Source organism: Otolemur garnettii, unplaced genomic scaffold (assembly GCF_000181295.1).
Source record: "Otolemur garnettii isolate 467f Iridium unplaced genomic scaffold, OtoGar3 scaffold00110, whole genome shotgun sequence".
Taxonomy (NCBI): domain Eukaryota; kingdom Metazoa; phylum Chordata; class Mammalia; order Primates; family Galagidae; genus Otolemur; species Otolemur garnettii.
In genome coordinates this window covers 5,779,091-5,792,333 of record NW_003852505.1, presented here as the reverse complement: position 1 = coordinate 5,792,333, position 13,243 = coordinate 5,779,091, and the positions used below count along the sequence as shown (strand labels likewise).

At 36.3% G+C, this 13,243-nt stretch overlaps 1 pseudogene; it reads right to left on the bottom strand.

Moving 5' to 3' along the window:
- Positions 1-4,818: 4,818 nt before the first annotated feature.
- On the bottom strand, positions 4,819-5,955 carry LOC100951170 (annotated as a pseudogene).
- Between the last annotated feature and the right edge of the window lie 7,288 nt (positions 5,956-13,243).

Below are 13,243 nucleotides of genomic sequence, written 5' to 3'. Positions count from 1 at the left end.
GTTCTGGCATATCACACCTTACATTACTTAGCTGAATTGCAGGGCTTTTATTAGAACTTAAAATAACAAAAATAAATTTAAAAATATAACAGAGTTTCATATTTGAACACACATAGATGAAAGGTAATGATAACTGGAGGAAATTATAAATAGGGGAGCCCCAAATGTGTGACCCTTTCTGTCCATACCAGATGAGAAGTGATTAATCCAGTTTCAGGCTCCAGGACATTAAAATTAGCATAAATATTTATAAAAATTATCTCTTCCATCTCTTAATCCCCGTCTTTTCCATTGCCATAACATCGACCATAACCTGTGTGTTTCACAAGAGTATCACAATGTTGGCTCACACTAATTTCTCCTTTTTACCTCCCAGAGCCTTAATTATTTATAGTAAAGTGTTTAACACTTGATTACATCCATTCTTAAATTGTTCTAATCATTCATGTTTGTGAGATTTCTCTGTGATCAAGTAAAACCCTCTTTAAGGATTCTATGGCATTTATGTTATTTTCAAAGAAAACAGTGATGACTCTTACATTACCTAGTGGACATAGACAGAAATGTGAATTTGGATGCAAATATACCTGGAAGTCCATGGGACTACTACATGTGGACATTGGGACTGGCTATAGTTCTGTAAAAATTGTTCTGAGAAATCATCTGAGGTTATGAAACAGTTATTTGGAAATTCCAGAGAACAGTGAGTGAAGGAATAAGGAGCTATATTAATTACTGTACCTATCAGGTTTGTTCTTATCACCTATTGATTTATTTTATTTTATTTTTATTAAATCATAGCAGTGTACATTAATACTATCATGGGGTACAGTGTACTGTTTCTGTATACAATTTGAAATACTTTCATCCAACTGGTTAACATAGCCTTCATGTCTTTTTCTTAGTTATTGTGTTAAGACATTTATATTCTACAATTAGAGAGATTTACATGTACCCTTGTAGGATGGACCATAGGCGCGATCCCACCAATCACCCTCCCTCCACCCTGATTTATTTTATTTTATTGATGAGGGTTTGAATTAAATAAGGGGTACAGCGTGTTAACATCCATATAAATAAGTTATAGGTTTAAATTTTGGAAACAATGTGAGGATGGGGTCACAGGGATGTAACCACCTCTTACACTTTCCTACTAATTTAGTTTATGCATTGGCTTTCTGATCTCTGCTCCTCCTGATGTTGACTCTTGAATGTCTAATAGGAACCTCTATCAGTCCAAAACTGAGCACTTAACTCCCCTAAACCCCCAAACCAAGGACTTCGTGAATCTTCCCAACAAAAAAACATATGTGCATTTGATGTAATAGTCCAGACATTTAGAATGTATATATTAATAATGATTCCATTGCTAATTCTTTTCATTCAAATCAAAACTCTTGGTGTCTTCTTTTCCTGTTTCTCTCAAACAACACACCCAAACTACCAATCAATCTTCAGAAGAGAGCTAGAATTTAATCACTTCTTACCATTCACATAGCCATGAGCTTGATTCAAGCAACAATCATCACTTGCTTGGGTTGTAAAAGTAAATTCTTAAATGGTCTTTCTGCTTCTGATCTTAACCTCCTTGCTATCTGTTATCAATGCAACAACTGAAGTAATCTTGTTAAACATGGGATTGTGTTACTTATCTGCTGAAAACTGTTCAGTGTATTTCCGTCTTACTCATGCCACTCAAAATAAAACCCAAAGCTATACACCAAAATGCACACATTAATTATTTCTAGATTGTGGTATTATGAGGAATTATAATTTACTTTTGTCTATATTCATATCTTTTCTGATTTATCTATTAAGATTATCAATTGCTTTTATATTTAGAAAAAATGTTATTAAAGAAAACTAGAATAGTATTAGAGCCTTTTGAGCTGGCAGTTGTCATGTGTATTTTCCAATATCAGGCATAGTGCATTAATATTTTCATAAATTATTTTTGCAGAGTTTCACTACAGGTGTTCAATGTTCCATCACATTAATTGACATATCCCTGAAAAAAAGCAATACCACTTAAGTTCTCATTATCTTCTGGTACTGAGATTTTCTACCACTAGCATACTATTTTAAGGATTTTCTGTCAACAGATATATATTTTAAGAAAATTAATAATTTCTCTAACACACAAGCAAGGCTAGTTATTTTTGGTTTATTTATACAGGAGTATTTCCTGTAGAGTGCTATCCAACTTTGGGATTCTAGGTGTCCTGTTGTGTATGAAGTATTCTGTAGTATCTCAGTATGGTTTAGATTTATAACAAATGGCAAGTCTGTTTATGTGCTTATTGGCCATTTGAATATCTTCTGTGGAAAAATGTCTATACAGAGCCTTTGCCTACTTCAATTATTGGTTACTCAGATTGCCTTTTTCATTATTCAATTGTAAGTTTTCTTATCACATGTTCAAGATTATAGCCTTAATTAGCTACATTAAATACAAGAACATTCTTCTATTTGTGCATTGTTTTTCACTCTCATTGTAGAATTACAAAAGTGTTAAGTTTTGACGTAGTTTGATCTATTTATAATTTGTTGCTTATATTTTTGTGTCATATCTAAGAGTTAATTATAAAATCCCAAATTTTGAATATGTACCCCTATTATTTCTTTGAAGAGTTTTATACTTTTAACTATTTAATTTATGATGTTTTTATTTTTATGGGTTTCTGACTTCATTTTTTGAATATGACTATCCTACTGTTCATTGCTGGTGGCTAACCATTTGTTGAAGTAATTATTCTATCCCTCATTGAATGGACAGTATTCTTGTCAAATATACTGTTTTCCACAGATACGTGGATTATTTCTAGACTCTAGTTTCCAGGCGTAGACTTGTTTTTCAACTTGATTTTTTGCACTGATCCCCTGATGATTTCCTCAGCATTAGGGTCTGCAGCATTAGGATCTCAAAACTTTCCGTAATTCTTCAGAGGCAAGTCTCACCGTGCTCCCAGACAACAGTTCCTGTGGCATGCGAGAGGAGAGTCTCTGAGCCTGTCATGATTGGACATAGGATCCCAACAGGTGGAACTAAGAAGACTGTGTCATGTAGGAGGCCCACACTGGCCATCCTCAGGCTACCAAGACCTTCCAAATATGGCCTTCTTTGCTGCCACTGAACTGGTGGCAAATCTGTTCAGTTCAGCCCTCAAACTGGCTATCATATACTGTTTAGATACACCCACTCTTCTAGGCTATCCTCTCAAAGGGCTTCCTCCCATCCCAGACCTCTTTGGAAGGTCTGGTCACTCCTGCTCACAGAAAACTTGCCTAGTGTGTCACAACTCTGCTGTTCTGGATCATATACTGTGTCCAGCCCCTTGCCACCTTTCTGTACACCCAAGCCACAGCTCTAGGCAATGACATCTCACAAGGCACATCTTGGAGTTCTTTCTTTTCTCAGTTGTACTAGTAGCATTAGGCCAAATGCTCTTTCTGGTCCACCATCGTACTCGGCCCCACATTTAAAACTTTTTTTTTTATTAAATCATATCTGTGTACATTAATGATATCATGGAGTACAGAGTATTGTTGCTATATAAAATTTGAAATACTTTCATCCAACTGGTTAATATAGCCTTCATGTCATTTTCTTAGTTATTGTGTTAACACATTTATATTCTACATTTAGAGAAATTCACATGTACCCTTATAGGATAAACCATAGGCATAATCCCACCAATCACCCTCCCTCCACCAATCCTCCCCCTTTCCCTCTCCTCCCTCTCTCCTTTCCCCATGTTCTTGGGCTAAAATTGGGTTATAGTTTTCCTATGAAACCTATAAATTCGTTTCATAGTAGGGCTGAGTACATTGGATACGTTTTCTTCCATTCTTGAGATACTTTGCTAAGAATATTTTCCAGCTCCATCCAGGTAAACATGAAGGAGGTAAAATCACCATCTTTGTTTACAGCAGCATAGTATTCCATGGTATACATATGCCACAATTTATTGATCCATTTTAACTACAAATTTCTAATATCAAATATATAATAACAATTCTATAACAAAAATTATTCATACATTATGAGTAATGACTGGAATTCCCAATTAACTACTGCTAAACCAAATGTAAAAATGAAAAGGTCTAAGTTATAGTGATTTATAGTGTTTAACAACTGTCATGGGTATATTTAGACTTGCAGTGTGACAGAAGTAATCAGAGAGTTGGAAAGATGTTTAAAATGTTAATTTTGGGTGGAAATTGTTTTATTTCTTTCAGGCTAAAATTATAATATCATCCTTTCAATTAGAGGTATTGATTCTTAATGCTCCAAATGAGAGCAAGGGCCTTGATCTTAGAAGAATCTTAAAATATAACAACCTTTGTGCTCAACTCTTCTTTCCATTCTATTTATCTTTTTGATCACTTGACAGCAAAGCAAGAACATGATTGTTCTCGCTGAAGGCCAACCCAGTGAAAGTGTTGTTGAGCTGTAGGAATGGCTTAGCCTTTCTGTTTCTACTTAATTTCTTTCCCCTTCTTTGACTTGCATCATGATTCTGTCTCCTGGGCATTGGTAGACAGAAACACTTAACACATTGATTCTGAGAAACCTACCCCAATCAAACTGGATTAAGGAGAAAACAACTTAAGAGGCCCATAGAAGAAGAGAGGAGTACAGTCACTTAAATATTGGTAACACAAGTCAGAAATTTGAGTCTTCCCAAGAATAAAGTGAAACCTGCAATGTTAGAAGCCTTTTATTGAACATCACACTGAAGGCCAAGAGACCCTGTAACTTTCCAATGGTCCTCCTGCAGTCTGACACTTTGACTCATTCCCTGTGCTCAGGGATCTTCAAAAGCATTGTCTCTGAATCACAGATGCCCCCAAATCCTTGAAATCTTCAGAAGTGATCCACATATGCTTGAAAGAGCTTACAGAGGTCATTATGGATGCACCAATCCATGCAGAGAAAAATCTATCTTGGGAAACCATGATCTTGATGAGTGTCCCTATGGAAGCCTGTTGATCTAGTTCTTTCTTGTGCCTTTTCTCCCGTCCAGGAAAAAGAGTGGTGCCCCCACACAGTACAATCTCATCAAAAAGGTTCTTCTGAATGTCAGTGGAACATTTCATAATGCTTCTGGAGACCATTTTTGAGAGTTCTGGACTCTGGATGCCTAGCTGGTCAGGTGCAAAGAGAATCTCTAGTGCCTGGTATAATGGGTGCCCGAGGTGGATGACTCTCCCATGTGGAAGTCTGTATTCTCGAAAGACTTCCTTTGGCTTCTTGCATTGCCCTTTTCTGGCTCTAAGGCAATATAGCACAGTTGCTCTTTAATGTCATTCACCAAGGCCTTGTTGAAAATGTCAGAATAAGTACACCCTCTAGCAAGGAGGAGTTGGATGAGGTGCTCCGTGATGTCCCTCCCTGCCACATAGAGCTGGGTGACTGCATGAGGCAGGGCGTAACCCTCAAAGATGGGGACAGTGCAGGTGATCCCATGTCCACTGTCCACCACTGGGCCTGTGATGCAGGCAGAGGCATAGAGAGCTACCATGGGATGGTTGGACAGGCAGAGAGCAGGCACATTAAAGTACTCAAACATCATTTCAGCAACCTTCTCTCGAGTCTCCCTTGGGTTCAAGAAGGGCTCTGTCATGAGTACAGGTTGGTCACAGGGTTTTATTCCCCGGTGGCACTCAAAAAGGTGTTTCCAGAGTTTCTCCATGTCATCCAATCCTATTATCAGTCCACATTCAATGGGGTAATGCAAATATAATGTCTCATTCTTGTACTGGGCTTCTTCCCCCCTCCCCAGAGTACTTCTTCTTATTGCCTCTTTCTGAGGGTATCTTAACTTTAGGATGCCCCACGACAGAGCTGATGACATGAAGAGGTCCAGTTTCTCTGGAAAAGTCTACTTTGTAGATTCCTGAACTATTGTCAAAAATCACAGCTGGAACATCTAAGACATGTGGACTAAACATGTCTGCTATTTCCTTTCCTAAATCTCACCAACTAAAGGAAAGAACACTTAGGCCACTTTGTGACACAGGCGCCTTTGGAAATTTGAACGCCATAGGATTCCTGAATTCTTAGGCTGTCACACAGGTAGAGCTAGCAGGTTGTCTCCAGTGCACCAGGGAACCCCATCATCAACCCACTAATCTTTTCTCATTTCTGGCAGTCTAGGTCCTGCTGAGGCAACTTCAGGGATTATTGTTCTTTATGTCACAATTTAGTCAAGGCAACAATTGTCCTGAGTGGGTGTCAGAGGGGCTGGATCTATGAGCCACCAGTGCTGCCTATCTGGTGAGACATAAAGCCAGGGAAGGCAAACCATATGTAGGAACAGCTTTAGTGAGCCTGTGAATCCAGAGCAGAGGCCAGTTGTTAAAACAAAGTGAAGTTGCCAATCTGTGTGCCTGTCCTAAAGACATTCACTTCCCTCTCTGTTCTGGTGAGCTTTGTTCTGCAGAATGGTAACAATATCCTTACGTTGCTAAGAGGAGGAACTAAGCATCAGACATAAGCTCAGCTTGGAGTAAGGATATAATCAACTCAAGATATTCTCTTTTTTATTGCCCTTTACATTTTTTTTTGTTTGAAATGTTTTTTATTAAAATTCATTTTACATAGCATACATTAACACACATGAAGTGTCCATTTCCCTGATTTTAGTATGGTTACAGATATTTACCAATATTTCAAAAATAAAGCTTTCAAAAATCAAAATAAATAAACACACTTCATAAATCATCCCAGTGTTCCTTAGCTACCACTCCTCTTTAGATGATACACCTGAGCCCTATAAAGCCTTGCTAATATATTTTTTGCCTCTGTACATTTATTTTCTCTTCATTTTTTCATATAAATGGAATCATATAGTATGTGGCCTTTTTAAAATCAATTTTTTTTTATTAAATAATACCTTTGTACATTGATGCATTTATGGGGTTCAGGATACTGTTTTGATATACAATGTGAATTGTTTACATTGAACCATGTAACACATCCATCATAATTATACTAATTTCTTAATAGTTTTGAAATTTACCATTGCATCACGCACATTAGGTGAGGTCCCCCTGAATACCCTCCCTTCTCCCATATTCCGTCTCCCCACTCCTCTCTCTGGTCTTTCCTTGTACTTATGGACTATAGTTATGTTTTGCCAATCATATGATTGTGTAGGTGGTTATATATTGATTTCATGGTAGTATCTATTCCATTGGATTCTTTTTCTTACATTCTTGGGATATTTTACTAAGAAAAATATGTTCAAGCTCCATCCAGGTAAACTTAAAAGATGTGAAGTCTCCATCTTTTTTATGGCTTCATAGTATTCCATGGTGTACATATACCATATTTGTTAATTCATCAGTCAATGGGCACTTGGGCTGTTTTCATGTCTTGGCTATTATGAATTGGACTGCAGTAAACATTCTAGTGCAAATGTCTTTGTTGTAAAATAATTTTTGATCATCTCGTTATATACCTAATAGAGGAATTACAGGATCAAACAGTAGGTCCACTTTTAGTTCCTTGAGTGTTCTCCAACTTCTTTCCAAAAAGGCCATATTAGCTTGCATTCCCTCCAGCAGTGTACAAGTGTTTCCTTTTCTCCACATCCATGCCAACATCTGTGGTTTGGGGATTTTGTAATATGGGCTATTCTTACTGGAGTTAGATGATATCTCCAAGTGGTTTTGGTTTGCATTTCTCTGATGATTAAGAATGATGAGCATTTTTTCATATGTTTATAGGCCATGCACCTGTCTTCATCAGAGAAGTTTCTGTTCAAGTCTCTTGCCCACATAGAAATGGGGTTATTTATTCTTCTGTTATTGATTAGTTTGAGTTCTCTGTAGATTCTAGTTATCAGACCTTTGTCAAAAGCGTAAAGTGCAAAAATCTTTGCCAAACTCTGTGCCTGTCCCAAAGACACTCTCTTCCCTCTCTGCTTTACTAAGAAGAATTTGTTCCAGCTCCATCCAGGTAAACATAAAAGATGTGAAGTCTCCATCTTTTTATGGCTGCATAGTATTCCATGGTGTACATATACCATATTTGTTAATTCATCAGTTGGTGGGCAAAATGGGTCTCCCATTCTGAAGGTTGTCTGTTTGCTTTATTTACTGTGCTCTTGGCTGTGCAAAAGCTTTTTAGTTTGATTAGATCCCAGTAATGTATTTTTGGTGTAGCTTCAATTGCCCGAGGTGGGGGGTCCTCCTCATAAAATACTCCCCAAGGCTGATTTCTTCAATTGCTCTCCCTGAACTTTCTTCTAGTATTTTTATAGTTTCATGTCTTAAGTTTAAATCTTTTATCCAATGAGAATCAATTTTTGTTAATGGTGAAAGGTGGGTGTCCAGTTTCAGTCTTCTCTAGGTCTCCAGCCAGTTCACCCAGCACCACCCAGACTCACCTAGGGAGTCTTTCCCCCACTGAATATTTTTGATAGGCTTGTCTAAGATCAAATGACAATAAGTAGCTGGGTTCATCTCTTGGTAATCTATTCTGTTCCATAAATCTACCACTCTGTTTTTGTGCCAGTACCATGCTGTTTTGATCACTATAGATTTATAGCATAGCCTGAAGTCTGGTGATGTGATACCTCCTGATTTGTTCTTATTTCTGAGTAATGTATTTGCTATTCAAGGTTTCTTCTGATTCCATATAAAATGAAGTACTATTTTTTCAAGTTCTTTGAAGTATGACAATGCATTAAATCTGTAGATTTCTTTGGTAGTATGGACATTTTAACAATGTTGATTCTTCCCAGCCATGAACATGGTTTGTTTTTTCATTTGTTAACATCTTCAGCTGTTTCTTTTCTCAGAGTTTCATATTTCCCCTTATAGAGATCTTTCATATCCTTTATTAGGTAAATTCCCAGACATTTCATCTTCTTTGGCACTACTGTAGAAAGAATAGAGTCTTTGATTGTTTTTTCAGCGTGGCTATTGGCATATATAAAAGATACTGACTTGTAAGTATTGATTTTGTATCCTGAGATGCTGCTGTATTCCCTGATCACCTCTAAGAGTTTTGAAGTTGAGTCCCTGGGATTTTCCAGATATGGGATCATGTCATCAACGAAGAGTGAGAGTTTGATCTCCTCTGACCCTATTTGGATACACTAGATTGCCTTCTCTTGCCTGATTGCGATAGCTAAGACTTCCATTACTATGTTAAATAGCAGTAGAGACAGTGGGCTTCCTTGCCTCATTCCTAATCTGAGTGGAAATGTTTTCAATTTTACACCATTCAATATGATATTGACTGTGGGTTTGCTGTAAATGGACACTATCAGTTTAAGAAATGTCCCTTCTATGCCTATTTTCTTAAGAATTCTGATCAGGAAAGGATGCTGGATATTATCAAAGGCTTTTTCTGTGTCAATTGAGAGTATTATATGGTCTTTGTTTTTTCTTTTATTGATATGGTGTATTGTATTTATAGATTTGCATATGTGGAACCAGCCCTGTAACCTTGGAATAAAACCAACTTGATCATGGTGTATATATTTTTTTGATGTGTAGTTGAATCCTTTTCGCTAAGATCTTATTGAATAATTTTGCATCAATATTCATTAATGATATTGGTCTTTAATTTTCTTTCTTTATTGAATCCTTTCCTGGTTTGGGCATCAGGATGATATTTGCTTCATAGAATGTGTTGGGAAGTATTCCTTCGTCTTCTATGCTTTGGAAAATATTGTATAATATAGGTACTAGTTCCTCTTGAAATGTTTGATAGAATTTGGATGCGAAGCTATCTGGTCCTGGACTTTTCTTTTTAGGGAAATTTTGAATTGATGATGCTATTTCAGTGGTTGATATAGGTCTGTTTAAGATTTCTAATTCTTTCTGGTTGAGTCTAGGAAGGTGGCATGCTTCCATGTATTGATCCATTTCCTTCAGACGTTCATATTTCTGAGTATAGAGGTTTTTGTAGTAATCATTGAGGATTTTTTTAATTTCTGAAGGTGTCTCTTGTTATTTCTCCTTTATCATTTCTGATAGACGATATTAGAGATCTTACTTTTCTATTTCTGGTTAGGTTGGCCAAAGGTTTATCAATTTTGTTAATTTTTTCAAAAAAACTAACGTTTTGTTTTGTTGATCTTCTGAATGATCCTTTTGTTTTCAATTTCATGTATTTCTTCCCTAATTCTGGTTATTTATTTTTTTTCTGCTGGGTTTCGGATTGGAATGTTCTTCTTTTTCCAGTTGTCTGAGGTGATTTATTAAGTTGTTGGCCTCCTTTCTTTCTGTTTTCTTGATGAAGGCTTCCAATGCTATAAATTTCCCTCTTAGGACTGCCTTTGCAATATCCCACAGGTTTTGATAATTTGTGTCTTTGTTTTCATTTAGTTCCAAAAACTTGGTGATTTCCTTCTTAATCTCATCTTTGACCCAGCTATCATTCAGCCTAAGATTACTTAGCTTCCATGGCTTTGTTTGAGTATGGAGATTCCCATTGCTGTTGAGTTCAACTTTTATTCCATGGGGGTCTGAGAAGATACAAGGAATAATTTATATACTTTTAAATTTGCTGAGGTTAGACTTATGTCCTAGGATATGGTCTATTTTGGAGGATGACCCATGGGCTGATGAGAAGAATTTATGTTCAATTTTATTAGAGTGAAATGTTCTGTAGAGGTCTGTAAAGTCCATTTCTTCTAGGGTCAGGTTTAAGTCTAATATTTCTTTGTTTAGTTTCTTCTTGGAGCATCTATTCAAAACTGTCAATGGGGTGTTAAAATCTCCCACTATTATAGTGCAAGAAGATATCAAGTTCTTCATATCCATTAGGGTCTGCTTTATGAATTGAGGAGCATTCTGATAGGGTGCACAAATGTTCACTATTGAAATCTCTTCATGTTGGATGTTTCCCTTGACAAATATGTAGTTACCTTCCTTATCTTTCTTTATCTTTGTTGGTTTAAAGCCAATTGTATCTGCTATTAAAATTGCAATCCATGCTTTTGTCTGGTTTCCATTTGCCTGTATTATACAAGTCCAATTCTTCATCCTGAGTCTATTTTTATCCTTTAAGGTAAGGCGGGATTCTTGTGTACAGCAGATGTCTGGTCTGAGTTGCTGTATCCAGTCAGCCAGCCTGTGCCGCTTTAGGGGACAATTTTGTGTTTGGATTCATTCACTGTATATTACCTTCAAAGTTCATCCATTATTTGCACATAATACATTTTCTTTACAAGCCAGACAATGGATGTTTTAATTATTCTTTGATGATGAAGTACACTTCTAGAAACAAAAATCTATATTGTGTGGACTTATCTTTTCATTTCTTTTGTGTGTGTGTGTGTATAAACTAGAACTGGGATTGCTGAGTAGAGTATGACAACTGAGTCAGTTTCCTCTAAATATACACCCCAAAGAGTTGCGACATTTTCTATTATGAAACTGTGTAGGAATATACTTACTTCTCTACATGACCCTCCACAATGTTATCCAACTTTTTTTTTATATACACAGATTGATATGATTTTTTATTTGCCAGGTTTTAAAATATCTTTACTTCCCCACGATAGATGTAACAATCTCTTGATTACTTGCTTCATTGCCCTACACCAGGGGTCCTCAATCTTTATAAACAGAGGTCAGTTCACTGTCCCTCAGACCATTGGAGGGCTGGACTGTGGGCCCCGGGGAGGAGTCAGCTGCTAAACAGGACATGCAGCAGTGGAAAAAACACTGGGTGGGCCAGATAAATGTCCTAGGTGGGCTACATGTGGCCAGTGGGATGTAGTTTGAGGATGCCTTCCCTAGACAATTGTTGTTAATCAACTCTATACTTTCATTTCCAAAACATGAAACTAGGTATTACATTTATGCCTCAATGCACAGAACTGAGACCTAAATTTAGGTGAGATTTGCTATATAAACTTTGAGCAGTCATTAATTTCACCCTATAAGTTTCTAATGGTTTCAGGGATGTAAAACTTTGTTTTTTTTCTTCTCTTCTGAACATTGGAAGGATAAGAGTTGTTTAAGACCACACATTAAATACACAAACACTAATTAAAGTTAATGAGCAAAATAAACAAATAAATAAACAAATACAAGGTCTATGAATACTTTTTTGTGATATCTAACACCACAGATAAGCATAAGCACAAACGTGTTCACAAAATCATTATGTGACCCTCAAGCCCATGAAGGCCAAAGAGGAAGATGTCCTTACAAAGAGTATTTTCTAATTTTCTGTTCCTTTTATGAAGTCATATATACATAGATAATTAATCCATTTATGCCCTTGTAGGATTCAATGTGTTGATTTTTTGTACAAATTGGAGTGCTTATATCCAACTAATTAACATAGCTTTCACCTCATCTACTTAATCACTGTGTTAAGATATTTGTGTTCTATACTTGATAGATTTGACTTGTAGCCTTCAATATGCTCCATAGGTGTGGTCCCAACATTTACCTTCCCTCTATCAAACCACACCCCTTCCCTCCTTCATCTTGGGCTATAGTTGTGATTCATCTTTCTTATGAAAGTGTGAGTGATTATAAATTGTTTTCATAATAGTACTGAGTACGTTGTATATTTTTCTTCCATCCATGAGATACTTTACTAAGAAGAATATTTTACAGCTCCATCCATGTAAATATAATATTTACCACTATTCTATTACTTTCTAAGTTCAATATGCAAATTTCCATTGTATAGCATCAGCAATTAGACAATTAAAGTTAACATGACAACACAAAATATGAAATACATAGAAATAATTCTTCAGAAACATATAATATTTCTACATGGAAAACTTCCAGTTATTAATGAAAATATAAAAAGACATTTGTCAGGTAGCGTCTGTGTCTCAAAGAAATAAGGCACTGGCCCCATATGCTGGTGGCAGTTTAAAATCCAGCCCCGGCCAAGAACTGCAAAAAATAAATACATAAAGATATGTGTTGATATATATTGCAAAATTATTATTAATATTTTTTATTTGTTTAGATATTCCTTCTGTTATAACTCCAATTATTCTCTTTCTAGGGATATCAGTATACCACATAGCAAATTCGGTTTCCTCTGGTGGTTCAGAGGATTATAGCAAGCATTTGCCCCCACTGAGGGGGACATACATCTGATATTCAATGGTGTTATATAAGCAAGTACGTTCAGGCTTTCCTGTATATTCATAATAAAGGTAAACCAATAACACAGTTTTGAGAGTTTGTCTAGTTTGGGTTACCTTTTGGATGTATTTTTCACAAACTTCATCATGTCTTACAC